Source organism: Rhinolophus sinicus, linkage group LG10 (assembly GCF_036562045.2).
Source record: "Rhinolophus sinicus isolate RSC01 linkage group LG10, ASM3656204v1, whole genome shotgun sequence".
Taxonomy (NCBI): Eukaryota; Metazoa; Chordata; class Mammalia; order Chiroptera; family Rhinolophidae; genus Rhinolophus; species Rhinolophus sinicus.
This window is the reverse complement of record NC_133759.1, coordinates 88674551-88701399: the sequence shown is the minus strand read 5'-3', so window position 1 is coordinate 88701399 and position 26849 is coordinate 88674551. Positions and strand designations below refer to the sequence as shown.

Genomic DNA, 26849 nt, shown 5'->3' with positions numbered 1-26849 from the left:
CCTGCATTACACTCACAAATCAATGTCAAGCAGAAAGTAAGGGTTCAATAAGTTATAGGTGCTATTACTTTTTTTTAGAAGTTTTATTGGTGAATATTGGGAAACAGTGTGCTTCTCCAGGGCCCATCAGCTCCAAGTCGTTGTCCTTCAATCTCGTTGTGGCGGGCACAGCTCAGCTCCAAGTTCAGTTGCCATTTTCAATCTTTGGTAGCAAGGGGCACAGCCCACCATCCCATGTGGGAATTGAATTGGCAACCTTGTTGTTGAGAGCTCGCGCTCTAACCAACTGAGCGATCCAGCCGTCCCTCCCCTCTTATTATTTTTAAATACGTAATGCTTAACCTCTCTGTAAAAGTGCGATGGCCATATACATCTCATAGCAGGATCAAATGAGGTCATGGGATGGAAAGAGCATTTTGAAAAAAATGCAAAGTCCTACACAGGTGTGTTACATAATGGTCACTGGTAACATTAATGGAAAGTTGTTCTAAGCAAGGACCGTCCTTCAAGGGTTGGCCACCAGAGGGAACCCTCTCCCCTGCTCATGTCTTTCCCAGTGACCACTCTCCCAGGAGGGACCTGGTGGAGGCCTCTCTCACTGTTGGAAGAGCCAGGGCCTAGTCCTAAGGATCTGTCACTGGTCTTGTCGCCAGGGGTGCCAGTTCCTTCTTCCTACAGGATGGAAGTCCGTGGCATAGCATTTATAGTTGTGTTTGAAACTGTTACTACTTTAGGGCCATGTTGAGAAATGGTTTCAACACGAATTCTGCAAGGGAGCGCAGGATCTCATATTTCTGTGTGTGGGATGGAGTCTGTCCTCACAATGGTACCCTCACGGGACCGCAGGCCTTTCTCTCAGCTTGTTCTGGGGCGCAAAGGATAGATGTGGGGAGCCCTTGTGTATCTGGGAATTGTCATGTAAGAAGTTGTCAGGTGGTTGGGTTTTCCCCCACAAAATGTAGCAGAGCTTGGAGCATCATGCCAAACGTGGGGTAATTGTGTTTAAAATGTCTCCACTTGTTGGCCAGGATGCCTATGGTACAGCTAAAGTGCAGAGTTCACTCTGAACCCTAATACCTGTGTGGGGTGTGATTTCAGACCCTTTCCTATTTGACCCGGTCAGTCATACCTTTGGGACTGAAGGTGAGCAGCTGCTGTGTGGCTAGGCCCCAAGGGCTGCTCTTCCCTTATCTTGCTCCCACCCTAATGGACCTTACCTTGGTCCTCTGAGCCTTCGTACCGAGGTATCCCTAGACGTGGCAGGGCAACTTCCTGGGCTTTTGGCTACCCCGATGTGGGTCCTCACTGCTGTCTGTGCCGACCTCTGGCAACGTGAAGGCACCTGGGGGTTACCTCAGATGGAGCTATGTTATAGGCTAAATTGTGTCCCTCCACCACCTGCCAAATTCATGGTGAAGTCCTAACGCCCAGGACCTCAGAATGTGACTATATTTGGAGATAGGATCTTTAAAGAAATAATTAAGGTTAAATGAGTTTTAGTGTGGGTCCTAATCCAATATGACTGGCATCCTTATAAGAAGAGATAGGACACAGACACGCACAGAGTGAAGACACAGGGAGAAGATAGTCATCTACAAGCCAAAGAGAGTGGTCTCAGAGGAAACTAAGCCTGAGACACTTTGATCGTACACTTCCAGCCTCCAGAACTATGAAAAAGTAACATTCTGTTGTTTAAGCTGCCCCGTCTGTGGTACTCTGTTATGACAACCCTAATAGACCAATACAAGCTCTTAGCTTCTTTCCTTGCCTTTTCCTCCCCGCCCCTCCCCATGTTTCCAGGAAGAAACAGGACACAAGTCAAGGGTCCAGAACTTTATTATAGTCACAGAAGACAGAAGAGACCATTTGGGTCTCACTGAAGGTTTGTTTTACCCTTTCCCCCAGGGGAAGTCACCAGGCCAGGACAATGGGAGGAAAGGGGGAAGGGCAGGTTAAAAGCATAAAAACACAGGCTTGATTTGATCCCAACTTCACGACTTAAGAGCTGTGTGATGTTAGGCAAGACTCTTAACCTCTTGGCCTGGCTGCCTCATCAGTGAAATGGAGTAAATGATGGAACCTACCTCACCGGGCTTGTTGTGAGGACTGAAGGAGACAATGCCTGTGAAAGTGTTTAGCTGAGGGTCTGGCAAATTGCAATTAGTCAATGAGTGGAAGCTATTATTATTATTATTATTGGGAGCAACTCCTATTTCTCTGTGGTTAGGCCAGCTCCAACCTCTGTGTATGAGGGGCAGGAGAGGGTCTCATACTTTGCAAATGTCTTCAATGAGGCCTCGTAGGAAGACAGCCTGAGACACGTGTGGGAGCCACCTGGTCCCTGGGAATGTGGGGACCAGACCCCAAAGTGAGGATTCTGGGCCCACAGCACCTACTGTCTCTAACAACCCCATGAAAAGCACTGGGAAGAGTTTGTGAAAAGTTCTCATTTTGCAACTGGCCCACTCCCGGTCTTTGGCATGAAGTCATTAGCTTTCCCTATGTCTATTCACAGAGTCTTTGTCTTTTGTCATTTCTGCTTTTGGCTAAGGCATTGCCACAGGCCACTGCCTTTGGAATCAGTTGTAGCTCTGCCTTTTGCAGTCTGGGTGACTTTAGGCTGGTCACTTCTCCTCTCTGAGCCTCCTCAGTTACACTGACCTTCAGGGAGCTTTGAAGAAGCCAAGCTATGGAAAGAAAAGTACACTGTAAGGGAGGGAGGCATCCCTGGTGACATGATGGATGGGTCTTAAGTAGTCACTGGCTCAAAAGTGATTGGGGCAAAAGGAATCTCAGCGTGTGTGTGTAGAGCCCCAGTGCTCCTGGAGTGGACAGAGGCAAACATCACCACAAGAGGGCACTTGAAACTTTTTGGTCTTCTCTATCTTGATGAAAAATGTTTTCATTTCTCTATGGCAGCATTCCAAATTGAACTAAGACTTACAGTTTTCAGTTCACCTAACTGCTTTAAGAAACTTTTAAAGTAAATTCAGGTGCATTTATTGGGGTATCTGTGATACAGATACTGTACTGTGGCCCCTACCATATGGCGTGCTGGGAAGGAGGGTGAGGGTGGGAGGAGATGGGAAGACACTTGTGTTGCACTGTGTCTCGGTTCAACCACTGCTCAGCTGAGCGCCTGGACAAGTTTCCCAAGAGCCCAACAGTGGTGAGGTTCCCATAGCCAGCCTCACAGGATGTTACGAAATGAACAGGATGGAAAGAAAAGCAACTGAAAGGTCAAGCACGCGGACCGCAAGCCCTCTTACCTCCAGTACAAGGCATTGCACTTGACCCTCATGCCGTGCCTGAGCCAAGGCCCCACAGGGACAACTTGGGGATGGGAAGGAGGCGAGTCCAGCAGTTAAACCATGACCTCAAGAACAGTATTTCCAGGAATCCCCATCTTAGCATCTAAGGGATTCCTGGGAAAACTGGACCGTGAGGACAAGGTAAGAGAGAGGCCTTCGGCACCAAGGCCCTGCCATGTCCCTAGGCACCAGCGGGCGTTGTCTTCTGCATCCAGCCCCGTCTGCAGAAGCCAGCGTGGGTGCCATGGAACGCAGGATGTGGCTGATTGCTCCAGGAGGAGGAGTGACTGGAACTTCAAGTGCTCTGGAAAGGGCCTTCCCTGAAGTCAAAGGCCAGGTTGTCGACCAGCAACCAGCCAGCAGTCCAGTCCCCCCTTCCTGTGACAGCGTGGGTCATGTGTGTTCCTGAGTCTCCAGTCAGACGGGGCAGATCCAGATCCCTGTCTCTGGCAATTTCCTCGCTGGTGACCTCCAGCAAGTCACTTTACCTCAGCTTTCCTCAACTGTAAAATGGGATAGTATAGGACCTAGAGGGTACAGTGAAATAAATACAATTGGGGGGTGGGGTAGGAAGAAGGAAGTCCATCGGATTGATAGAAAGTATCTGGGCCTGTCTTTGCTAAAAGTGACTCAGGAGGTAAGGACAAGACCAGAGCAGAATTTATTCTGTTCTCCTCCTGCTTCTCCATCCCCAGGTTTCAAAGTCACAGGCAGTGGGTAAGAATATGGATCTGAAAGCAGATTAGATTATAACCCTAGCTCAACACAATCAATTTGTGACCTTGGGCAGGTTGTTTAACTGAGCCTCAGTTTTCTCATCTATAAAATGGGTCAATTACATTGCCCACCTCCCAAGCTTATTGTGCTTAGCCAAGTGATTCTCCTCTGCTGTTCTTTACTTGTCTGTCACAGAAGACTCTGTGAGAGGTCAGAAATTTGTGAGATGCTTGCACTGGTTTAGGCAATAGCCTGGAGCTAAGGTTAGGAGCTTGAAGACTGAAGAGACTGACTCAAAGCCCGGGACTTTTATCTTTAGGACTGAAAGATTTTGTCCAATCCACAAATGATGAATGGGTTTTAGCCCTGAATCATTGATAGTCGCTATCCAGGACTCAGTGTTGAGAAGGATCCTGAAGCTGCATCTGTGTGCTTCAAGAATGGACACCTTGACAGATTACCAGCGTCCACTGTGGGCTTAGAAAGAGAAAGCAGAGGAAGGGTGCTGGGTAATGGCCACCAGTGAATGCTCCAGCACTTCATTTTACAGATGGACAAATGGCAGGGCCCAGAGGAGTCAGGACTTGCCCAGAATCACGAAGTACAGGGTGGCACGGGTAGGCCTTGAGTCCAGGAACTTCTTCAGCAGAAGCAGCTGACAGTGTGGAAAGTGGAAATGCTCCCAAGTATCCCAGTGCCCACGAGCACCACCACCACTTACCGCTTCCAGGCTGATGGCCGCAGAACAACTTCTCCCTTCCTGAGCTACAGTGCTTCATCTCAGACTCCCAACTGACCAGAGATGCAGCACTGCACCTCAGGCTGGGAGACAGGGTGCCACGTGGCTCTGCACCAGGGCCCGATGGCAGGGAGTCCAGCCTAGGCAGGAAAGGGGCATTAGGGGGACCTTGGCTCCACCGTCCAGCTCCTGCCCCAGAGATGGCTGTAAGTACCCCTCTGTGTGTCCCATCCTCAGCCTGGCATTTGAGCCCTCTAGGACCAAACCTCAACCTTCCTTTTTTCTTTTTTAAAGAAAGAGCTTTATGAAGATAAAATCCACCCCCACCCCCTCCCATTTAACGTGTACAATGAAGTGGATTTTACTATATTCACAAAATTATGCAACCATTAGTACGGTCAATTTTAGAATATTTCATCCCTCCAAAAAGAAACCTCTTACCATTCAGCCCCTCCCAGCCCCCCATCAGTCCTAGCTCTGAGCGGACCATGTTCTGTCTCTATAGAGCTGCCTATTCTCGACATTTCAATAATGAGAGTCATCCAGTATATTGATCCCATGCCCTGGGATGCTCGGTGCATCCCAGCCAAACAACACATTCATGGAACTTGATATTTTATGCCATCAAACATTTGCCTCGGCCTCCTACCTGGTTTTCCTTCTTCCACCCTCCCCCCATCCCTGGACTTCCCACCCACCCCTCCCAGACATCCTCCCAGAGTGATTTCTCAAAATGCAAATATGTTCATCTCTCTCCTCTTTAAATCCTGAAACGGCTCCCATTGCCCTCCAGCTAGACTCTGAAACCCTCACTGAAGCCTGTGGCGCCAGCCCCATTTGGCCACAGCCAACCTCTTCCTCTTGGGCCACTGCCCAGTCCTTCCACTCCCCTGGGAGCCCTGCACCCACCCCCTCAAGCTCCCAGGTGCCATGCCGCTCCCCTTCATGTACTTAGTGTCCATTCAAATGGCCACTTCTTCTGGAAGGCGCTCCCCGACTTCCTTAGACATCAGAACACCCTGGTCTCGTCCTCAAATATCCCATGCCCTCTTTCTAATCCTTTACCACAGCCATTTTCATTTAAGTCCACTTCCACTTGTGAACTGCATGACCCCCCCACAAGGAAGGGACCCTATTGACTGTACTCCCACTGAAAGCAGGGCCAGGCCGTGTAGATGCCTCCAAAGCATTGACTGAATGGCTGAATCACATTCCTCAATCACATTCTCTCTATTCTCAGAGCTGTTTGCATCTGGTTTGACCGGGCTGGATCTCCAGCTCCCTGGGGACAGCACCCACATCATGTTAACTTGGGGGTGTCCCTGGGCCCTGCTGACACCTTTGTACATGATGATGGGTGCATGGTGTGCGATTTGGTGGACGATTGAATGGCCATGTAGTTAATTCATTCTCCTCTTTAGACCTGAGTGAGCAGGCAAAGTCTCCCTTCCCTCCTGCTCCTCACGACCTCAGGGCACCCCCAGAGGACCCTCCTGCTTTGTTGGATGCCTGCTGTGGTGGCCTTGATGTCAGATAACACATACTTTCAGGGATGTCTGAAGGGTGAAGGGGTGCAGCAGCCCTTCCTCAGGGCTAGGAGAGCAGGAAAAAACACACACCTTCTTAAAAATAAAGTGTCTCCTATACCTGTAGCGGAAATCTGAAATGAGGCTCTTATCCAGAGTCTTTCCCCCTGGTCTGTCACTTGGGGCAGGTTAGTCCCAATGGCCCATTGAGGGGGCAGCCCCTTCCTGAGACTTTCTCAACCAAAGAACTGCCATCTTCTAACATTGGCCTCTCGTAGGAACTTTTTCTAAACTGCATTTGGCTAGGGAGAGATTCCAACATCACCCCTGCCCTGGACATCCCAGAGCCTGTCTCCTCCTCTCTCGGTGGCTCCCACCAGCGCTGCGAGAGAAAACGCTTGCCTGGCCCATGTGATGGTCTCAGTAAGGAGCCAGGGAGGATTGTCCCGCTAAAGTGATGGTGGGCTGTCTGGAACCTGACGGATAAGGCCAGCCCTGTGTTCCTTGGTGTGTTGCTGTTTCCAAAGCCCTGTTACCCTACCCATCTTTGATTTCCCGAGAGCAGCCCAGGCAGTGGTGATCTGGGGGGAGTCCAAGGCCTCAGCACTAACTTTGGAAGACAGGGTATCTCAAGTCTGTCAGTTTGCTCTCAGTCCTATTTATCAGCGGGGAGAAAGCTCCCGTTTGGTGCTCTCCTGTCTCTGACAGTTTTCTACATCCTGCTTATCTCCCTCAGGCCTCAGGCCCAGGGCCTCTCAGGCCACAATAACAGGATAAAGTGTAATAACCCTGTTTCATTTTTACTGTCTGTGTTCTTACCTTTGTCTCCCAATTACGGACAGTGTTATAGTTTTGCATTTACAGTAATGATTTACATTGAGGTATTAACAATAACTCATCTTAAATTTTAAACTTATGATTGTTTGCAGATATGGCAAAAATAAAAAAGGGGGTATCTGAGGGGCTGCAGCCCATGTCATATCATCAGAACAGCTGGTGAAGGCTGGCACAGCCCAGCTTGAACCGGCGGGGAGTCAAAGGCTATTTCCAGCACAGCTCCCTGTTCCACTGGGCTCAGAATATGGCCTCAAAGATCTCCTGGGTGTAGAAACAGGAAGTAGATGGGAGCAGTCCCACGCTCCTGTGGGAGAAACTCTGACGCAGGGACAGAGGGTTGAGGCGCAGCCTCTGACCACGGGAGGGGTTTTGACTCCATCTCCTCTGTGGCAACAGGCTGCCTAGTTCTTTTCCTTTCTATCTAGAAGAATCACAGTGGTGCTGACTGTACTAAGAACAGTCAGGTACTAAAGGTTTTAATTGTGCTAACCCCCATGCATCCCCAAGGTGCCACAGGACAGGAATTTTCCAAGGGCAGGGAGCTACCGGTAGGAGCCAAGCTGGGACTCCTAACTTGGAACAGCTGGCCCCAGGGCCCTCAGTTTTAGCCTCTATGCCCAAAGCCTCATCCCCTGACCAATTTACCAATCCTTTGGGTTTGAGGCAGGATCTTATCCTTTCACCCGTCCATTCAGCAAACTGAGTGCATCTTCTACGTACGTGCTGAGGAGAGGGGACTGAACCTTATGTGATCCTTGCCCTGGAGACGTGCAGTCAGGCTGAAATGGAAGGAAAATGCCCCTGACAAGGCATATAGGGGACAGACCCAGGTGGCACAGAGAGCCCCAGAAAGGACTGCCAAGGGCTTAGAGGACAAAGGTTCCTACCCTTGGCAAAAGCTGGGAGGGCTTCCTTGAGGTGGTGGTGCGGCTGGGCTGGGAGGACCTGGCTCTCTGGCCCAGGAACTCTTCCCTTGAGTCTTGAGTAGCTGCTGTGCTGGCCCCGACCCCTGGTCCCTTTCAAACGAGGGCCTCACAGAGAAGGGGTTTGGTAGCCCTCCTGTTCCATTACCCCACAACAGGCTCCTTCTCACTCTGGGTCCTGTCAGGGGACAGGGGGCCACTTGGGAGACTCCGGTTCTATCACCAACTGGTGCCATCACTTCTCACAGGTGCTTCCCTCCTCTGCTGCCCGGCTCCATTTCCCTTCCTGTCAAAGGAGTCCGTTGAGCAGGTGGCCTCAGGATCTTACCTGGCAGAATCTTACCTGGTGCTGACTGTCGGCAGTCTCGGTGGTAACTCCCTGAGGATGGGCTGTTTTCCTTTCCCTGCTCCCCACTCTCTTCAGGAAATGTCACTGAGCCTGGGGGAACCTCTGTCTTCTGTCGGTAAGCTCCAGGGGGGCTGGGACGGAGAAAATAAACAGTGGCTGTCTGGGTTTTCTCGCCAGGAGGCCTCCCTGCTTCCTTCCCTTATATGGCCAGGCCGCTCTGGGCTGGGAGCCGGGGCTACACTCCCCACCCCTCCACTGCCACTGAAATCTGGGGGCCACTGCTGGTCAGCTGGGACTTTGGGGCTGCAGAGCTTGCAGGAGGGCTGAAGGTGGACGGCAGGACCCAGGACATGGGCCTGTCATCCCCTGTACAACCTGGTCTACTGTTGTGGCCTCTGGGCTGCTTGGGCTAGAGCAGGTGGGGGATTTATGTTGGGACAAGGCATGAGGAGAAAGGGGATCCACCTGGTCCTGACTTAACCCCCAACTCATGGTGTGACCCTGGCCATGCCCCTTCTTCTAGCCTCTATTTCTCCCTGTGCTCTTAACAACAAGGTTGCTGGTTCAATCTCCACATGGGCCACTGTGAGCTGCACCCTCCACAATTAGATTGAAACAACTACTTGAGTTGGAGCTGATGGGTACTGGAAAAACACACTTACATAAGTAAAAAAGTTTAAAAAAAAAAAAAAAAAAAGGATACGTAAAACCCTAACTAAGCTTCACGGTCAGCCCCCTTAGGTCGGAGCTTTTGTATCCCAATTTCATAGAAGGGAAAGCAGGCTTGGAGAGGTTAATTGGACCACAGTTATCCAGCAAACGGGGAGCAAAGCAGGAGTTGAACTTGGGGCTGTCTGACTTCGGGGTCTGTGATTTGAATGGGAAAATTGCTAAGGCTCCTCTTGGTGATAATATTCAACCACTCACGTGTGTAGTATGGAAAAGGGATTCTGTTGGAGCTGCTTCCCTAGAAGAACAGGGAGTCCCCAGTGCGCAGTGGCCCAGCCTAAAGAAGGCAGAGGAACAGGGGCAGAGGCTCTAAGACATTCATCTATCTCCATGTTCCTAGCACTCCATACAGGCTCAGGGCTCAGGAAAGGGGAGTTGTAGAATCACTGACTAAATGAACCTCAGTAGTCATATCTGTGCTATGGGTACAATCTCCTAACTCCCAGGCACATTTTGAGGATTAAACACAACAAATAGATGTGAAAGCACTGAAATGCTGCCTTCATGGTCGCATTGTTTTTCTGTTCACAAGTTCCTTCTTCCCTCTCAAGTGCCTGCCTGTGTCTCATCTCAAGGCCATTGTCCCCTGAGCTCACTAGTTCCAACTTAGCCCAGCTGTGCGACTTAGATGAGGATGGATCGGCTCAGGGCCTGGACTCTAGGCTCTGGCAGCAGTGACCGTGGGAGAGGCTTCGAGGGGATGGGAGGTGGGGGTAGGTTGCTGGGAACAGCTCAGAAATGAGCCTCGCACAAGCACTAACATCCTGTGTGCTCTTGAGTTAGCCCTGGAACCTCCTCAGCTCATCCATCATTGTGGCATCCTCTCGGACCCTGGCTGTCTTCCTGGGGCCCGGGGGCAGGTCGAGGGGGGCCGAGGACTGACTGTCAGCATGGCCGAGACACCACAGCTGGCAGCTCTGTGGGCCTGCTCAGTGTCTGAGCGGGGCAGTCGCAGGGAGGAGGCGCCTGCAGCCTCCTAATCCAATTTGTTTAGACCCAGTCTCTGAGGCTCACTGGCTAGAGAGAGGGGGTTGGATGTGTGCTCTGTGCTGGGGTGCACGTTTGCACTCACGTGTGGGGCATGCAGAGGTGAACAGGTGTGCTGCATTATGTAAACCAGGCCTGGGCTTCATCACATGTTCCCAGAGTGACAGCTCCTTGCTGGAGTCCTGCCTCCTCTGTTCACCTCCAAGTCTTCCTCCACTTTTTCCATCCTCGTGAGACTGGGTGCCAGGACCCCCCTCTGCAACTGCCTGTCTGCGCCACTTTGAGTTTCTTCACCTCCCTGGGCCTCAGTTTCTTCACCTGTCTTATGGAGCCATTACGTCATCCTGCCTGCTCCACATGCAGGGAACTGAAAACTGGCAAAAGTGGGGAGAACGAGATGGTAAAAACAACTGCTACGGTTTCTTGAGTTTTACCGTGCACCAAGAACTGAGCACCTGGGCACACGCCTGACCTCACAGACCCTCTCAAAGCCCTGCGAGCAGGTTCCATTATCACCAGGCCCCCACAACCCCCGGGATGCCTGTTCGTAGAGTCGGATCCTGTTTATTCCTTCCTTTGCATTGCTAGTTTGTAGGGAGCATGGGGTGGGGTGGATTCTTGGCCCCTGGTTGGTTTTCCCTCCTTTGGCCTCACCTGTTTTCGCCTACCGAGATCCATCAGCCCCGAATTGCCCGCACCCCTTCAATCAGCAGGGGCCTTCCTTCAACTCTTCCCGTTCTGAGGTCCGGTTTCTTGGTTGTTCTGAGGGTTGGGATTGGGAGTGCGTCCTGTGAGACTGGAGTTAGTGCAGGAACTTCCAGCTGCTGCTGGATGAGTGGAGGTGGGAGACACACACAGTTGTTTCCAGGGCCCCTGCTGTTTGCCCTCCTCTGGTCCTCAGGAGCCCCTCTCTGGGGTGCTTGCTCCTCCAGCGTCGGGGTGGTAGGGATGGCTCCCACCAGCCAGTGCCCTTGCCTGAAAGGAACAAAGATACTACCTATCAGAGGATGCTGGGGTGCCCTGGGGCCAGGGCCCGGGCCTTTGTAGGTCCTGACTGGGCTGCCAGGCTCCAAGAGTTGAGGATGGACCTGGGGGCCTCCTGGATCTTTGGAAGCCTCAGGCTGAACCTGCTGAGATTTTCCAGGCCTCAAAGGGCCTGCGCCTCAGGCCCTTAGGCAGCCATTATTCAGGCTTTGCCTGCCTGGCTTTCAAAAGGGGTCTTTTGCGCTGCTCCAAGCTCCATGAGATACAGGGGCTGCCCCAAGCCCACCCAAGCCCTATCAGCAAAAGAACAGTTCTGGAAGGAAATTTCCCAGAGGCTCCTCTGATCCGACCTCTAGCCTCACACATGGGAAAACAGCCATGTCGGAGTAGATCAAAACCTGGGGTTGATATGGTAGCCAAGACTGAAGGGACAGCCGTGGGGCACACAAGGTTTTCAGCTTGCAAAAAGCTCCCTGCTATAACTCCAGATACACGCCCAACCACCGCTGGAGGTAGGGATAACGTCCCCACTTACTGAGCTTCATGTGCACAGGCTCTTATAGGTGCCCAGGCTCATCTGCTGGTGTGTATCAAAAGCCAGCTTGAACCAGGGCTGCTCATGCTTAATCCAGCTGTCTCCTGAACTTGGGCAGCGGCCGGCTGGACGACTGCTAAACAAAGCTCACATCGTCGTGGTCATTGCAAAAGCCCCTGTGCCCTCTCCTGGCCTTGCTCATTTCCAAGAAACACAAGGGCCAGGGACTGGGCCACATCTGCGAGCCAGATGGCACTGCAGTGGAAGAGGGGTGAGGCTTGGGCTTGCGGCCGACTGGCGAATCCACGCCCACACTCGTTCTTTCTGGAGGGGCTTCCTTGCCGACTGTACTCCTTCCTCAGCTTCCTGACACATGTGCACCTATGACAGCCTATGCTCTCTTTGGGCTCTAGGGCTCTAGGGTTTCCACCATGTTTGGAAAGAATAGAGAAGACACAGGCCCTGGAGCCAGGCAGACCTGCATTGGAATCTCACCCTAGCACTTTCTAGCTGTGTGATCCAGAGCTGATGGCTTCACCTCTCTGAACCTTGGCTTCCGACCTCACAGTTGTGTGTGAAGGTCAAATGTCAAGTGTAAGCACAGTTGCTGGAACATAGTAAACCCACAATAAATGGCTGCCCTTTCCACCATAAGCACGAGGCTGGGCCCACAGTGAGGACCAGACACAGGAGGAGGAGAAGCAGGAAGGATGAAGCAAAGGCCCAAAGAGCCACACAGAGAAGACGTGGAAGCTGGGCAGGGAGCCACTGAGTGGGGCCCTTTCCATGTCCCCTCTGTACGTGGCTTCTTTGGGCCTCTGTTCCCAGAGTGCCCTCCCACCGACTTGATACCCCAGCTGAGTTCACCAGCCTCACACGATCCCCACTTCCTCCCCAGGGAAGGTTGCTGCCTGGGACTTTTGAGCAAGCCCTGGGAACACAGTTTGAGGCGGAAATAGGAGTGATGCAGGAAAAAGGGCAGAGAGGGCAAGAAAGGGGGCTCAGACCTGCCCAGCCTAGACTCCAAAGCCCTGCTTGGAGTAGCTGGGGCTCCGGGATGGTGGGGGGTAGTGCCAGAATCTCCATGACTCCGTATCACCCTGTCCTTCCTGTGAGAACAAAAACTGGGGAAACAGTGACCTGTGTCAGGCTTACACTGGGGCGTGTTGTGATTAAGCTGTAGGTAACATTGGGTGTGACAACTAACTCATTGGGTGCTTTCCATGTGCTCCCCACTTGCTCAGTGCTTTATTTCACATCATTTTTCTTATCTGATCCTCACAGTCGCTTACGAGTTAGGTACCATTCTTATCCCCACTTTACAGCTGAGGAAACAGGCTCCCTCCAGGTCTCACAGCTACTAAGTGTTGGGATCAGGATTGGCTCCAGGCGGCAAACCATGCATCTTCATGGCACCCCTGTGAGACCAAACTCTTCTGGCACTATTTCTATAGAGGGACAACCTGAGTCAGTATCTCATGGCATTTTGTCAGGCGTGTGCTAGTCTGTATGGAAAGCAGTTTGTCAACAGAGAAAGTGTTGTCAGCATCAGTGGAGGCCATGTGGGCCCTGGCAAGGGCCACGTGTCTCCAGAAGCCAGGGCACTTCTCATCTTAATTGTTGCTATGCCTCTTTCCCACAGTATTTCTCCCTCACATGCTGTTTGTTTGTTAAAAAAACAAAACCCTAAACCAAAAAATGCCATGATAATGGAGTTTGTTTTCCCTCTGCACTGTCCTCTTGGCACAGGACTGGGAACTTCAGGGTCCCAGTTAACTGAGGCTGGGTGATGCCTTCTGGATAACACAAATGTTGGTTTCTTTTGAAATGCGTTGAATGGGAAGAGCAGCAGGTTAGGCACCAGGTCTCCTGTAGACATGCTGTGCGATTATAGACAAGTGTCTTCCCCTCTCTGTGCCTCACCTTGGTGGTGGGGAGAGGAATGGACTCTATGGTGTCCGGAGTCCTCCCAGGGTCAGATAAGGGGTTATGGTTGGATCCCACCTCATCCCCCTGGTATGAGTATCAGTGTGAAGGAAGTTGATTGATCTGCATAGATCTGCGTGGATAGAGAGAGAGAGAGAGAGAGAAACGGGGCAGCAAGTGTAGGGTCTGGAGCTTCCCCAGCTGCCTCTCACTCTCTTGACCCCATCCCACCCCTACAGCTCAGCCCAAAGCAGGTCTCAGAGACCTGGACCAGGTGGATTTTCTATAGCAGGACTTGAAGTCTCAGAGCATTAGTGCTGGAGGCACCCTGGTTTCTCACCCATTGTTCAGATGAGGAGACTGAGGCAAGGAGAGGAGAAGCAAGGAGCTCAAAGTGATGCAGTCAGTCAGCGGTCCAGCTGGGAGTGATCCCTTCTCCTCACTGAGTGATCCTAATAGGTCAGATCTTGACAAAGAGGCCCCAGAGGAAGGCGGGAGAGGGGAGAGCCTTTAAGTTCCTTTGGCTTTGAACAAGGAATAATCAGGACTTCCTTTTCCAAATATCTTTTGGCCCTTCCTAGAACCAGATGGCGGATGTTTGGAATTTATGTTGTAAATAGTGTTTAAGAAGAGAGTGGGGGTGCAGATGTGTGACTTTCTCCAAAAACAACCACCAAAAACAAGATCTGGGGAGGGAATGTGGGAGGGAAGCTGACTCTGAGAAGATTTGGGGAGAAGGGAGAAGCAAGGGGGAAGGAAGAGAGAGGAGAGGAGAGAAGTGAAAAGAGGGAGAGGACAAAGAGAGATTGATGGCGTGATAGTGAGAGCAAGACAGAGAGAAGCAGAGAGAGGCAAGGAAAGGGAGGGAAGAACGGGCGGTGGGTGAAGAGGGAGGAAGAGGAAAAGAAGGTGGGTGCAGGGGATGGGGACGGGGCTCCTGGGTACAGGCTCCATCTTGAGTCCAGGAGCAAACCCTTCAGTTTTCTAAAAATAGCTCAGCCTTTCCCCCAGCAGGGCTGGCAGCAGGGGCTGAGAGAGGCACGCTTGCCCTTTTATGGTAAGAAAATTCCAGATCCTCAAGAGGGAGCTGGGCTGGAGCTTGTAGTTCTGGATGAAGCCCAGCCCTGGGGTCTGGGATGGGACTTGCTGGGTGGTGGTTGTGACTTGGTTGGATTTCCTGGCCTGGGTGGCCCCACGTCCTGTGAAGAAAGGGCCGAGGTGGCAACACTGGAGCCCCAGTGTAGGGATGGAAGGGCTCCTGAGAAACATCAGGTCCGCCCATTTCCTTGTTTTACAGGAGAAGAAACTGAGTCCCAAAGAGTGGAAGAGATTATGGGCTCCCCAGGTGCGAGTTAGAGGTGTCATGGTAAATCGGTGCCCAGTTCCACATGAGCATGGCTTACGTGCCTGTTACTTTGGAGGGCAGTGTGGTCAGTGGAGAAAGCGAGGAGACCCAAGGCCACCCCCAGTGTGCGCAGGATTTTCTGTGTGACCTTGAGCAATTGCTGAACTTCTCTGGTCTCAGATTCCCTCACTGGGATGATCTTAAGGGCCTTCCCAGATTTTTGCCTCTCTGGGAATTCCAGGCTGGAAAGCAAAGCTAGGGCATAGAGAATGCTGCTGCCAGGCAGAGGGGGATCTGCAGGCTGCTGCTTTCTTCCGGTGTCCGGCCTACTTCCTGTGCTGAGGCAAAAGCTGAGATGAACCAAGACAGAGAGAGAGGAGGCCCCCTAGGAGACTGAGGTAGATCATGGATGGAATCTCCAACTGTCCAAGCTGACTGGGCCCTGCCCCTCCCTGGACCCTGAAGCAAGAGAAGACCTTAGGCTCAAGATCGAGCTCCAGGTCACGTGGAGAGATGGGGCAGAGCCAGGATAGAATCCAGGCCTTTCCCTCCCTGCCTCTACAGGATGCCTCCCATCCGCAGCAGTTGACAACTTTGGGGACCATCTCTGGCCAGGAAAAGGACCTTCCTGGGCAGAGCCGCCAGAACTCAAGATATGCCTTCATCTTCTGACTACCTCTTAAAGATAGTTATGTCCAGGCAGGGCAACCACCTGTCCTCTGTCCCCGCTCTTGGCTGCGAGGACCATACCATACATAGTCTCCCTCTCTGGCTAGAAGGCAGGGAAGAGGCAAAGAGGGGTGCATGGCTGGCCGGCCACTCAGGCAGCGTGGTCTCGGGCAAGTCTCTCCCTGTTGTCGGCCTTGGGTTCTACATTTACATCGTGAGGAGATGGCGGTGCTCTGCAGGTCCCTTCACTCTAATAGGACCGACACTGTGAGTTCAGGATTCAACATCAGGGAAGTTTATAGAGCAGGTACCAGGTTCACCAGAGTGGGCGAGATGGATCTAGTCGTACTCTGTAGCTTTACAGTTCGCTGAGGAGGGGACCAATGCCCAAGGTTCCTGGCAGCCCCAATGCAAGACCCTCTGTCACTCCTGGGAACCTGGGCTATTTCTGTCCCCAGCTTGAATCCAGAGCTTCAGTAGCTCTGGTCTTGAGTGTCCAGGAATGCCTGTTGACCTGGTCGAAGTTCATGCCCACTCTCTAGGACCCTGCCCAGGCCTGGCTATCCCCTTGACTTTGCCCGTCCCTCTGCCCTATCCGACATGGCTGCCCACCTCCCCAGGCCCTGCCTGGTTCTCCTCCCCGTCTTCCCTGCTCCCCCCTTTCTCCATTCGCAGTCTTTTTGTGAGTCAGCTCAATGAAAAGGCTTGCTTTCCTCTTCCAGCCTCCTGTGACACCCGCACCCACTGCTGGGGGCAAGGAGGGACAAAAGAAAGGGGGACAAAAATAAAGCATGTGGTTCTAAATTGGAAGCTTCCCTGTGACCCTCCTGGAATTTCCATGTAGACTCTCAGGGGCGTGTGAACAGGGCTCCCAGGGGTCCTGGTCCCCTCTGCCTCATTCCTGCTGGGTGGAAGGCCATCAGGAGAATGTTCCCCAGGGACCCAGTCTCACAACAAGGCTCTAGGTCTCTCTGGTCAGGCCTGGTGTTCCCTGGGAAGGGCAGAGGCAACAGTAGGGTGAAAGGAAGTAGGAGGGAGGGGGGTGTCCCTAGAGGCCCTTATGTGAAGTCGGGGCAGAGCTGATGTCATGCCTCGCTGGGAATCTGACATCCAGGCAGCAGGGGGGTTCAGCCCCATAAGATTGTTCCAAGGCATCTAAGGCTGTGATGTAAAGTCCCAGACTGGTTGTGGGAAAGGCCTGAAGCCCAACCTCCTCTAATGTTTGACTTCTTTCTACAGTGTAGTTACTAAGCTTGCATATCTCTGGTGATGAGGAGCTCACTGCTTCCCAATCCCCTGCCTCTCTTTAGATGACTCCTGGGGCGGGGGGACGCCTTCTTAACATCCTGTTGACATCTGCCTCTCTGCGGCTGCACTCCCTGTCATTTGGGGCTGTAAACACAAGTTCTTATTCTTCAGAAATCTCTTCAGAGGCTTGAAGATGGTGACTGCAGCCTTGCTGCTTCCTACCCCTCCTGATCCTACCCAAGCTCTCCTGTGCCCTTACGTGACATATCAGTCAGCAGTGCCCAAATTCCCAGGTCTCCTATGCTCTCAGCCTCTTGGTGTTTTGGGAAAGGGGGCAAACAGGCTCAAGAAAGGGACTCTCTCCCAGAGACAGATACACAGGAAGACCTTTCTCACCTTCTGGTGCTTTAGTTTCTGGCTATTAAAGCCACTCAACGACCAGGCCTTCCCCATTTTTCCAGCCGCAAACCTCACTGAGTTTCTAGACCTACTGGCAGTTCCAGCCAAATAGGCTTTATTTGCTGTTCTCCTGAAACCGTGTTCTCAGTCCTGCCTCTGTACCTTTGTGCACAGAGCTCTGCACCTGGAATGGCTTCTCCTTTCTTCTCTGTCCATCCAAAGTGTGCCCCCTGCTACTCTGACCACCCCAACGCCAGGTTTTTCCCCCCTGGGAGTCTGGGCATCTACTGTCATACTTGGATGACCTGAGCCGTCCACCTTCCATCCCAAATCATGCAACAGCTCAGCCTGAAGGGCTCAGAGGAATGAAGGCACTGACCTGAGGATACTGGCTGCAGAGCTAGGCCCAGAGTGAGTCTACGTCTATTCTTTCCCTTTATCCCCATCTTCCATGTTTCCCCAAAAATAAGAGCCGGATAATCAGCTCTAATGCGTCTTGTGGAGCAAAAATGAATATGAGACCCAGTCTTGTTTTACTATAAGACCAGGTCTTGTATAATATAATATAATATAATATAATATAATATAATATAATATAATATAATATAATATAATATAATATAATATAATATAATATATAATACCAGATCTTATATTAATTTTTGCTCCAAAAGACGCATTAGAGCTGATTGTCTGCCTAGGTCTTATTTTCGGGGAAACAGGATTGTTCCGCTTATTTTAGCAGACGCCCTTGGACTCAGCAGGGTTATTGGGTCACATGCCTGAGGTCTGGCAGGCTCCAGGCAGACTGACCAGTGGCCTCTGAGTCCGGCAGCCCAGACAGGGGTGGTGTCATGGCCACTATGGATGCCATGCAGAGGTGACAGCCTCCCTCTGGACACTTCGCCCCAGCCCTGTTTCTCTGAGGGAGCACATGGAGGGTATGGGGCCAAAGCTAGTGGCAACTGCGCAGTGTCTCCGGGAAGCTTGCAGAGTCCAGTGTGTTTTCTAGTTTGGGGCCTTTCCATCTCCCTTGGGATATGGCTTGGGTCAGAGGAGGGTCTTTGAGGGGGAGACCTAGGCTTGTGGCTGGTATAAGCTCTTGGGGAGGAGCCAGGGTGCGGCTGCTGCCTCCATCCTTGGCCGAGCTGACTGCCCGTTCCTTAAATCTCCAATGGGCTGTGCCAGGCAAGGGGCAGCTCAGGATTGATGAGGCCCTCGGGGTTCTCAGATGCACTAAGCGCTGCTCATTGGTGCGGGTTGTTTTGCCAGCATCTGAATTTTTACCCCTGAGCAGGTATGTGGGTGGAGGGGTGCTCTGTCTATTCCCTTACCGTAAGAATGCCTAATCTAGAAGGAAGCATCAGGTTTCAATGCCCCCCCCCCCCCCCCAAATACCAAGAGTTGGTCCTACTACTAGGCAGGGCAGAACCAGAGCTAGTTCTTGCTCACAGACTCATTGGGGTGGTGCCAGAGGGCAAGCACATGGCTTCTGGAGTCAGCTAGACTTGGGTTTGAGCCCCAGCTTGGCCTCTTACAAACTCTGTGACTTTGGGCAAAAGATGAAACTTCTCTGAGCCTCTGGATTCCCAGAAGGATAATGGTACTTACCTCAGAGAGTGCTGGGCAAAAGGCAGGGTACTTGGGAAGAGGTGATAGGTGGTGATCGTTATTTTGAAGGAACAGTTTATCCCTCCACATGGAAAGGGGAGTTGAAGCCCGGTCTAGAACCTACCCCACTCCTTTAGTCATCCCATTTTTGCACTAATTTTTCATGGAGAGCTTACTATGGGCCAGTCACTGTTCTGAGGGCCTTATGAATTTAACTCATTTAATCCAGGCAGCTCACTAACCTAACAAGACAGGTATTCTTATCATGTTCAGAGTCACACAGTTGCTACGAGGCAGATCTGAGGTTCAAACCCGGGCAGCCTGACTCCCATCTGGCACCTTTAACCGCCAGCCTATTGCACCTTCGGCCCACTCTAGCGGCAGTCTGACCCCTGCCTGGTCACCTCATCATCTGGGCACAGGGATGCACCCCACATCTGAAAGCCCCCGGGCTCTGAAGTCAGCCTCCATTTCCTCACCCGAACAAAAGGGGCCTGAATGAGTTGGTCTCCATGGGCCACGATAGAGGGTGATTCATGCTGTGCATTAAAGCATGTTTTGAATTGGAGAAAGGTTTCTGGTGGTGAAGCATTGCCACCAACAAGCCTCTTTTGCAAGAGGGGAGGGGTCTGGTTCTGGTAATATGTGGTGAAGCCCCACGGGGCCTGTCTAGACAGGCCCTTAGGAGGCGGCAGCCCTGGGCTCTTTCCCCTGAATTCCTGCAGAATCATCCCACAGGCGACCTCTGATTGGACCATGGCCACAGCATGCTGCTGGGTGGGGGGAGGGCCACACAGCCAGTGCCCACTGCCTCCCCAGGGCCTGCGGGGTAGTCTGCATGTGGTGCATGTAGGGCCGATTTCCCGATACCCTTGTGGACTGGAGCATAGCAGCATTTTTGTTTCTTCCTTACATTTTTTATTTATACAAATTTGATAGATACAATGTATAGTGTGTAACATGGACGCTTTAAGAAATCTGATGATTTCGAGTGCTGTCAAGGCAGAGGACGGTCCTGCACTGCCAGTGGGAGTGTAACTTAGTTCAGCCACTTTGGAAAACCATCTGGTACTCCCCTGTGAAGTTGTCAGGCATGGACCCCAGGACTCCGTAATCCCTCTCTAGGTATAAACCCTGGAGAAACTCTGGCTCATGTGCACCAGGAGAGGTGGATGAAAAATGGTCATAATAACAATGATCGGAAAAAGCTGTTATCACAGTTCTTTGCATGAGCCCGTGGCCCTGAGCCCCAGGGATTGTTTAGTTGGAAAATGGCAGTTGAGGCAGAGCCCAGACACAGCCCAGAGGTGAGCACCTCAGAGACCATCTCCTCTGGCCCCGCAGGGCTCACGTGGTGACTCAGACGTAGTCTGAGGGTCTGTAGCAGCACTGGACCTAAAACTTTCTATTCCTCAGAGCCGTATATAAATCAGCTCTCCCTCAGGCTGGGAAAGGGCTGACTTTGCCCAAAGAGCTGCAGGATGGATCCTATGGACCAGTGGTGACAAGCAGACTCCTTTCTCATCCTGGGGCAGCAGTGGGACTGAACGAGAGCAGTGCCCTTGGAACTAAAAGACTTGGGTTCAAGCTCAGACATGGCCACTCTCTTAGCCACAGTCTCATCTACGAAGTGTCATTACTTGTCACTGCTCTCAGACAGGCAGTGGGGGGCAGGCTGAGAGCATGTGTTTTGGAGTCGCCGACTGGGCTGCAGTCTCCTCTGCCACTTTCTAGTTGTGGGACCTGGGGTGAGCTCCAGTGATTTCCTGCCCTCTAAATTGGGGATGATGGAATGATGCTGACTCCTGTCTCATGATAATCCTGGGAGGATTAAATGATAATGCAAGAGATTCAGCCCAGGACCTGGCTCCCAGGAAATCTCCCACACATATTCTAGAGGAACTTTGGGGGTCCCCAGGGAATTCCAGGGTGGGGTAGAAGAGGGGCAGGACAGGAGGTGAGAGACCCCATGGGAAAGAGAAGCTGGGGCAGCTGGCACACATAAAATGTCCAGGCTTAACAGTTCATGAGCTGTGTGACCTTAGGCAAGATACTTAACCTCTCTGCGTCTCAGTTTCCTTATCTGTACAATGGGGAGAACAAATGCATCTATCTCACAGGGTTGTTGTGAGGATTAGGTTAATTAATTCACCTTATGATGGTGCCTGAACCATCATAATCACAATCTAATTCTCCTGTTCACACCACTGTAGGGAGCCCCAGGCTGGGCAGAGAGGTTCGTTCTATTTCAGCTCTGCCACCAGCTCTCTCTGTGACCTAGAGCAGGGCTCTCTTTCTGGGGATTCAGTTGCCTTGGCTGTGTTTGCAAGAGTCCCAGGCTGCTTGACAGAACAACGTTCTCAAAACTCCATGTGCGTGGGAATTTTCTGGGAGTTTATAATGCAGATTCCTGGGCCCCACCTCTGATTTCCTATCAGTAGATAAGCATGCAGTGGTTCAGGCACCACTCTTTGGGCCATGATGCCCACACAGTGCCCTATGGATGCAGGAAAGGAGACCTTACCGAGCCCTCTAAGTTTCTCAAATTGATCCTTCTTCTGTGCCCCTAAATGGCCGACCTCTGAACTCACTCCCTCTGCCTCTTTCCAGATCCTGTTCTCTCTTCAGCAACTTTGGGTGCTCCCTGGCCGGGTCTCATTCCCACTTCTCTCTAAACACTGTTAAGGTCATCCAGCCCCACAAGAGAAGTAGGGCCTCACTGTCATGTCACACCAGCGCCATGCATCCTGCTCTTACGTGCATATGTACCTCATCCAAATGAGGTCAGAGCCAAAACCATACCCATTTGATAGAAGAGAAAGCTGAAGCTGAGAGATGGCAAGTGATTTGCCCAGGGTCACTGGTCCAGTAAGAAAACAAACCAGGATTGGACCCAGGCCGTTGGACTCCAGAGTCTCCTTTTGGACCATTATGGCCTTGGGTCATGTGTGACCAGAAGTAAGGAGGTGCGGGTGCTGGGCAGGCCGGTGCTGGGCAATTGTGTCCGTTCTGGACCACAGATGTGGCCGGAGCTTGCTCAGAAGAGCGATGTGGCCTGCACATCTTCCAGCCCTGATCCCAGCCCTGTCTCCCATGATGCTCGTCCAGAGCCTCCTGCCTTCCTTTGAGCCCCCAGCCCCACCACTTCACCCCCTTGAAGCCCTGTGCTGTCTCTTCCATCCCTGTCCCACTCTGAGGTCCTGATCCAGAGATCAGCCCCTTCCCCACCAGAGGCTGTGTAGTTGGGCCAGGCTTGTCCTGAGGCCTCAGTAGTGTGGGCTGGCCCTTGTGCCCTGGCCAAGCCTGCAGTCAAAGCCCCTTCAGCTCCTTTGCATGACTTGAGGCTCAACCTCCAAAAGCTCCCACGGGCTCCATGTATCTGCTTGGACTCTAAGCCTATCGTCAAAGGGCAGACTCAGCCCAGAGACTTCTGGGGAAGTTCCCGACACCGGCTGCCCTTTAGGCTCAGAAACCACATCCTGCGTGGAGACTATGTTGTTCAACAGCTTCATGATACAGGTGGGAAACTGTAGGCCAGACAGGGCAGGGTGCCTGCGCAAGGTCACAGGGCCAAGCAGTGAGAGGTGGAGCTGAGGCTGGAGCCCAGGCCCCATCCCCCAACCAGTGTGCCCATCCCACTGCCCCGGGCCCAGCCAATACCCCGGCCTTCCCGCCTGCCTGCTTGTGTGCTGGAGCCTGAGCTGACATTGCTTTTCCTCCAGCTTTGCTTCTTAAAACCATTATTTGAAAACAGTTTTCCTTGCCAGGAGCCCCAGGCTCTTGGAACTGTGAAATCAAACCTCACAGAACATGCAAGAAGGACTGTCTACAGAGAAGCCAGGGAGGCGGGCCAGACTAGGGCACAGGGTAAAGCTCACACTGGCAGGACATTAACTCTGTCCACTCCCTCTGTCCCCACCCCCCATTTAATCACAGCCGCAAGAAGTCCTCGAGCCAACAGGACCCTGGATTCTGCGCCTCTGGTCAGGGAAGAGAGGGTGCTTAGAGATTATTGCATCCAGCCCCTGCACAAATGGGGAAACTGAGGCCCAGACAGGCAGAAGGCACAGAGTGGGTCAGCAAGAGAACAAGGCCCAGACCTCCGGACACAGCACAGCATCCGCCTGGGGAGGATGCCACCGAGGACCCCCAATCGCAGACCCCATGTCTGTCACTGGTTCTTACCTCTCCTGGTGTCTGGTCCAGCTGTGGCTCCTTGCAGCCTGGAAATAGGGGCCAGCCCATTTGGGGGATGGTTGGGGGTGTCACTGATTCTCAACTCACTTGACTGGGCCTCTGGCACCCGTCACTGCCACAGGGGCATTTTTAAACAGCTGGCACTGGGCTCCCCTCCCCTTAGCCCCTTGCTTGCTGCTCCCTGGCCACAGAGGCCCCTCTGCCTTTTACCTTATAAGAGCTGAAGAGGCAAGCCCAGTGTTGGGGTGAGGCGGGTGCTGAGTCCTCTTAGGGCCCCCCATTGGCCCAGGCGCTTGCCACGTGACCGCCTCGCCTTGACCTGCCCCCGGTGCCGAATGTTGCTTTTACCCCCTAAGGAAGGAGTGGTTGACAATTTTCATATTTCTTCTAAATTTGGAGATTTCAGACAATGCTGGGAGGCTTGGCTCCAGCTGCCAGAGGCCCATGTGGAAGTCATTAAGCCCAAGAAGGGGGGCTGGGGGAGAGAGGGAGGCAGGGAGAGGAGGAGGAAGGGGGTGGAGGAGCGTTCTGAGGGTTGCCAGTTGTCAGCCTGGGAACATGAGCACATCCCTGGGAGCAAGCTGTGTGTGAGAATTTCCTTCCTCTTCTCCAGCCACTGTATCCCAAGACTGGAGTGGGAGTTCTGAGATGTTCTGGGAAACTTCTGGCTTTTCAGGAAAGCCACCGGTCCTGGCTCCTGGGGCCCAGGGGGTGGCGGGAATGGCAAGGGACAGGGACAGTGAGGAAGCAAATCGTCTCTCCAGAAAGTGGGGACCCTAGGAGGCCAACCCCGTCATTGTGCAAAGGAGGCGGAGGCATGGGCCTGCCTCAGTCAGACCGGGGGCTACTACGGGGCAGGAGCTTAAATCCCCAGATTCCCCACTGGCAGTCGCTTTCCCCTGCAGTCCCAGTTGTGAAATGCCTGTCTCTTGCCATACTGTCCTCCTGTAGATACTTCAGCACTTTTCATACCTCAGGGCCTTTGCACTTGCAGTTCTTTCTGCCAAAAGTGCCCTTCTCCCAGAGCTTCCCACAGTCAGCTCCTTCTGGTCTCAGTTCAAAAGTCACTCTGGGAGAGGCCTTGCCTGGCCACTGTATTATTCTCTACCACTCCCCGTGATTACTGCCCTCCAGGACTTCCACACACTGTACTTATTTTATGTATCTACTGGTTTGTTGCTCATTGTCTACCTCTTCCAGGAAAGGTGACTCCCCTGGGCTGGGTCTGTCTCCCCAGGCCTTCCTCAATGCTGTTGTCGAATGGCCAGAAGGACGTAGTGTTTGCCGAGGGGCAGCCACCAGCATTGGAGTGGTTGCTCTGAGGCCAGCAGAGGGCTCCGCCCAGTGGCCAGCTGTGCCCTGCGCCCAGAGCTGCTACCTGATCCCTGCCTTTTGTTGCTCTGAGCCTCCCTCCTTTCTGTGGCCAGGCTGGCTAGACTGTAGTGACCTCCGTTCATTCTCATTCACAGTCCCCCAGGCCCCTGGTGGCCCCATGCCTCTCCAGGATTCCCTTTAGCACAAGGCCTTGTCCCATCCTGTGTGGGGCTGGTGGGTGGCGCTGAGGAGTGTGGGATGCTGAACCCAACACCACCCCTGACCTTACCAGGTTCCCAGTCCGACAGGACCACCTTCACCCACGCTTCCTTCTTTCTGAGGCAATAATGTTCTTGATGTCAGGATGCCTGTGCACTTGTTACAGCCCTGCTGCTTCCTGGCTTTGAGGTCTGGGCGCAGTTATTTAACTGCCACTCTGAGCCTCACCTTCCTCCTCCGTGAAATGGGGATAATAAAGTCAGGTGGGAATGCCCCTGCTGTCGTGGGGTTGGGTCAGGCAGGGGCTCTGCTACTGCCCACGGGGTAGAGGGGGGACTTGAGAAGGGTACTTAATGTCGGTGAACCTCACTTTCCTCTTTTGTAGAACAGAATGAGAAACAGCCTCCCAGGATTGTTGTGAAGATGTAGTGAGACCACGCTTATGAAGCGGTTAGCCCAGGGCCAGCTTCAGAGGAAGTGCTCAGTGAATGATAGATATTATTCAGTGTTATGATGCCAGAGCTGACATATAGCAGACTCACCATTCATGTCATCCCCTTCCTTCCTGAACCAAGAAGGTGGATTCCATTCATAAACCCACGCCTGGGGTGTAAGAGGGTGAGCAGGGAAGGCTTGTAACCCTCACTCCCCACCCATGCTCAGGGTTCCAAGCACCACCAACAGTCCCAGGGCAACGATAAAGCCAGCCCAACAGAACCATCAACATTATGGAAAATCCACTCTGGAGACAGTGAAACTTAAATTATGCTTCCGTTAGTTCTCCTACTCTATACGCATCAGAGATTTTTCATCAAGACGGAAAAGAAAAACAGAAAAACTACCAGTGTCAGTTGTGGTGAGAGCCAGCACTTAAATGCCCGAGAAGTCTGAGCCTGGCTAAGCAGCAGTAGGCCAAGTCATCAGGAAGTTCATTACCAGAGGCCAAGACAAAGAACTGAAGTGATCTGCACACAGGTCCTAGCACATCGGAGGGGAGGAGGTGTCCTGGCACCAAAATATCTCAAAAGGCTAACTCCATGGTAGCCATTTGTGACTCAGTCTCCATAAATCTGTCTCAAACATTTTCAAAGTCGTTTCTGTTTCCTCCCATACCATCTCTTGGGAGTTATGAGAGCTTTATGTTTATTAATCGCTATGTGAAGTGGCTTTTCTTTCCAGACTGTGGCAAGCAGCCTTGCAATCCCCCCACTCCCAGAGGAAACAGGTCATTGATACTCAGGCTTAGTATGCGTGAGTAAGGCATCTTGGGGGAGCTTTCATTAGGAGTTGGGTATGAGAGTATTTAATTGAGTTCTGTGTCCTTGGAGGGTGTGTGCAGTCGGGGCCAAGGAACCCAGGAGGGTGAGGGGGCCTGGGAAATGGGGTCTCATGGGGCCTGGGAGAGCCGCCTCACCTCTGCAGGTGATCAAGGAAGAGGCTGAGTTGGAACCTTCAAGGAGATAGAGTTTAGATCTACCTAAGAAGGACTCTGAGGGTGGTGAGCACACAGCGCAATGTATAGACGTTGTATTTAGAATTATACACCTGAAACTTTCACATAATGTGATTAACCTATGTTACCTCAATACATTTAATCAAATCAAAAAGAAATTTGTAACTCTCAAAAATAAAAAGGGATTTGTAAGTCAGTGGAGCTCCTCAAGGATGAAATGGGCTGAAGGGCTGTCTTGGTGAAGTTGTGAGCTCTTGTTATTAGAGGATTGCAAGCAGAGGCTGGAGACAACTTGCGGGTTCCTTCTGGCACTGAGAGCCTATAAACTTTTGTCTCACACTTCATGTTCTCACCCCCAACCTGTCCCCAACCCCAGCCCTGACTTCACACTGATTTAACCCAAAAGGTACAGCTCAGACGTGATCAGTGGGAGATAATTATGTATTGGAAAGGACCATACAACCCTGAGTTGCAAATTAAGCTCCATATATTTTTTTCAATGAGCATGAGACCTTTGTTTCATTGATTTAATTTTTGATTCTGAGAGGTAATAGTCAATTAGGGAAGAAATGCTTATAACTGTTATCAAACCAATTTCTCAAAAACGTCGTTCTACAGAAAGCTGTTCACAACATATTAATGAGATTAAAAATCGTGTTACAGAAGAAAGTATATGGTATAATCTTCTTTAAGTAAAATGATGTGTCTGCAAAACTACAATGAGATGCCACTTCAAACCCATTAGGATGATAATAATAATAACTAATAATAATAACAGAAGAAGAAGAAAAAAGAAGAACCTCCTAGATACTTAGACACCTGTATGCTGAT

At 51.9% G+C, this 26849-nt stretch overlaps 1 long non-coding RNA gene across 1 annotated transcript; it reads right to left on the bottom strand.

The window, feature by feature from the left end:
* Positions 1-1818: 1818 nt before the first annotated feature.
* Positions 1819-23159, bottom strand: LOC109448766 (uncharacterized). The gene is made up of 5 exons (XR_012489836.1): positions 23021-23159; positions 10773-11093; positions 8397-8533; positions 4750-4907; positions 1819-3838 (listed from the first exon to the last, which is right to left on the bottom strand). It is a non-coding gene; the product is annotated as an uncharacterized LOC109448766 (long non-coding RNA).
* Positions 23160-26849: the final 3690 nt, after the last annotated feature.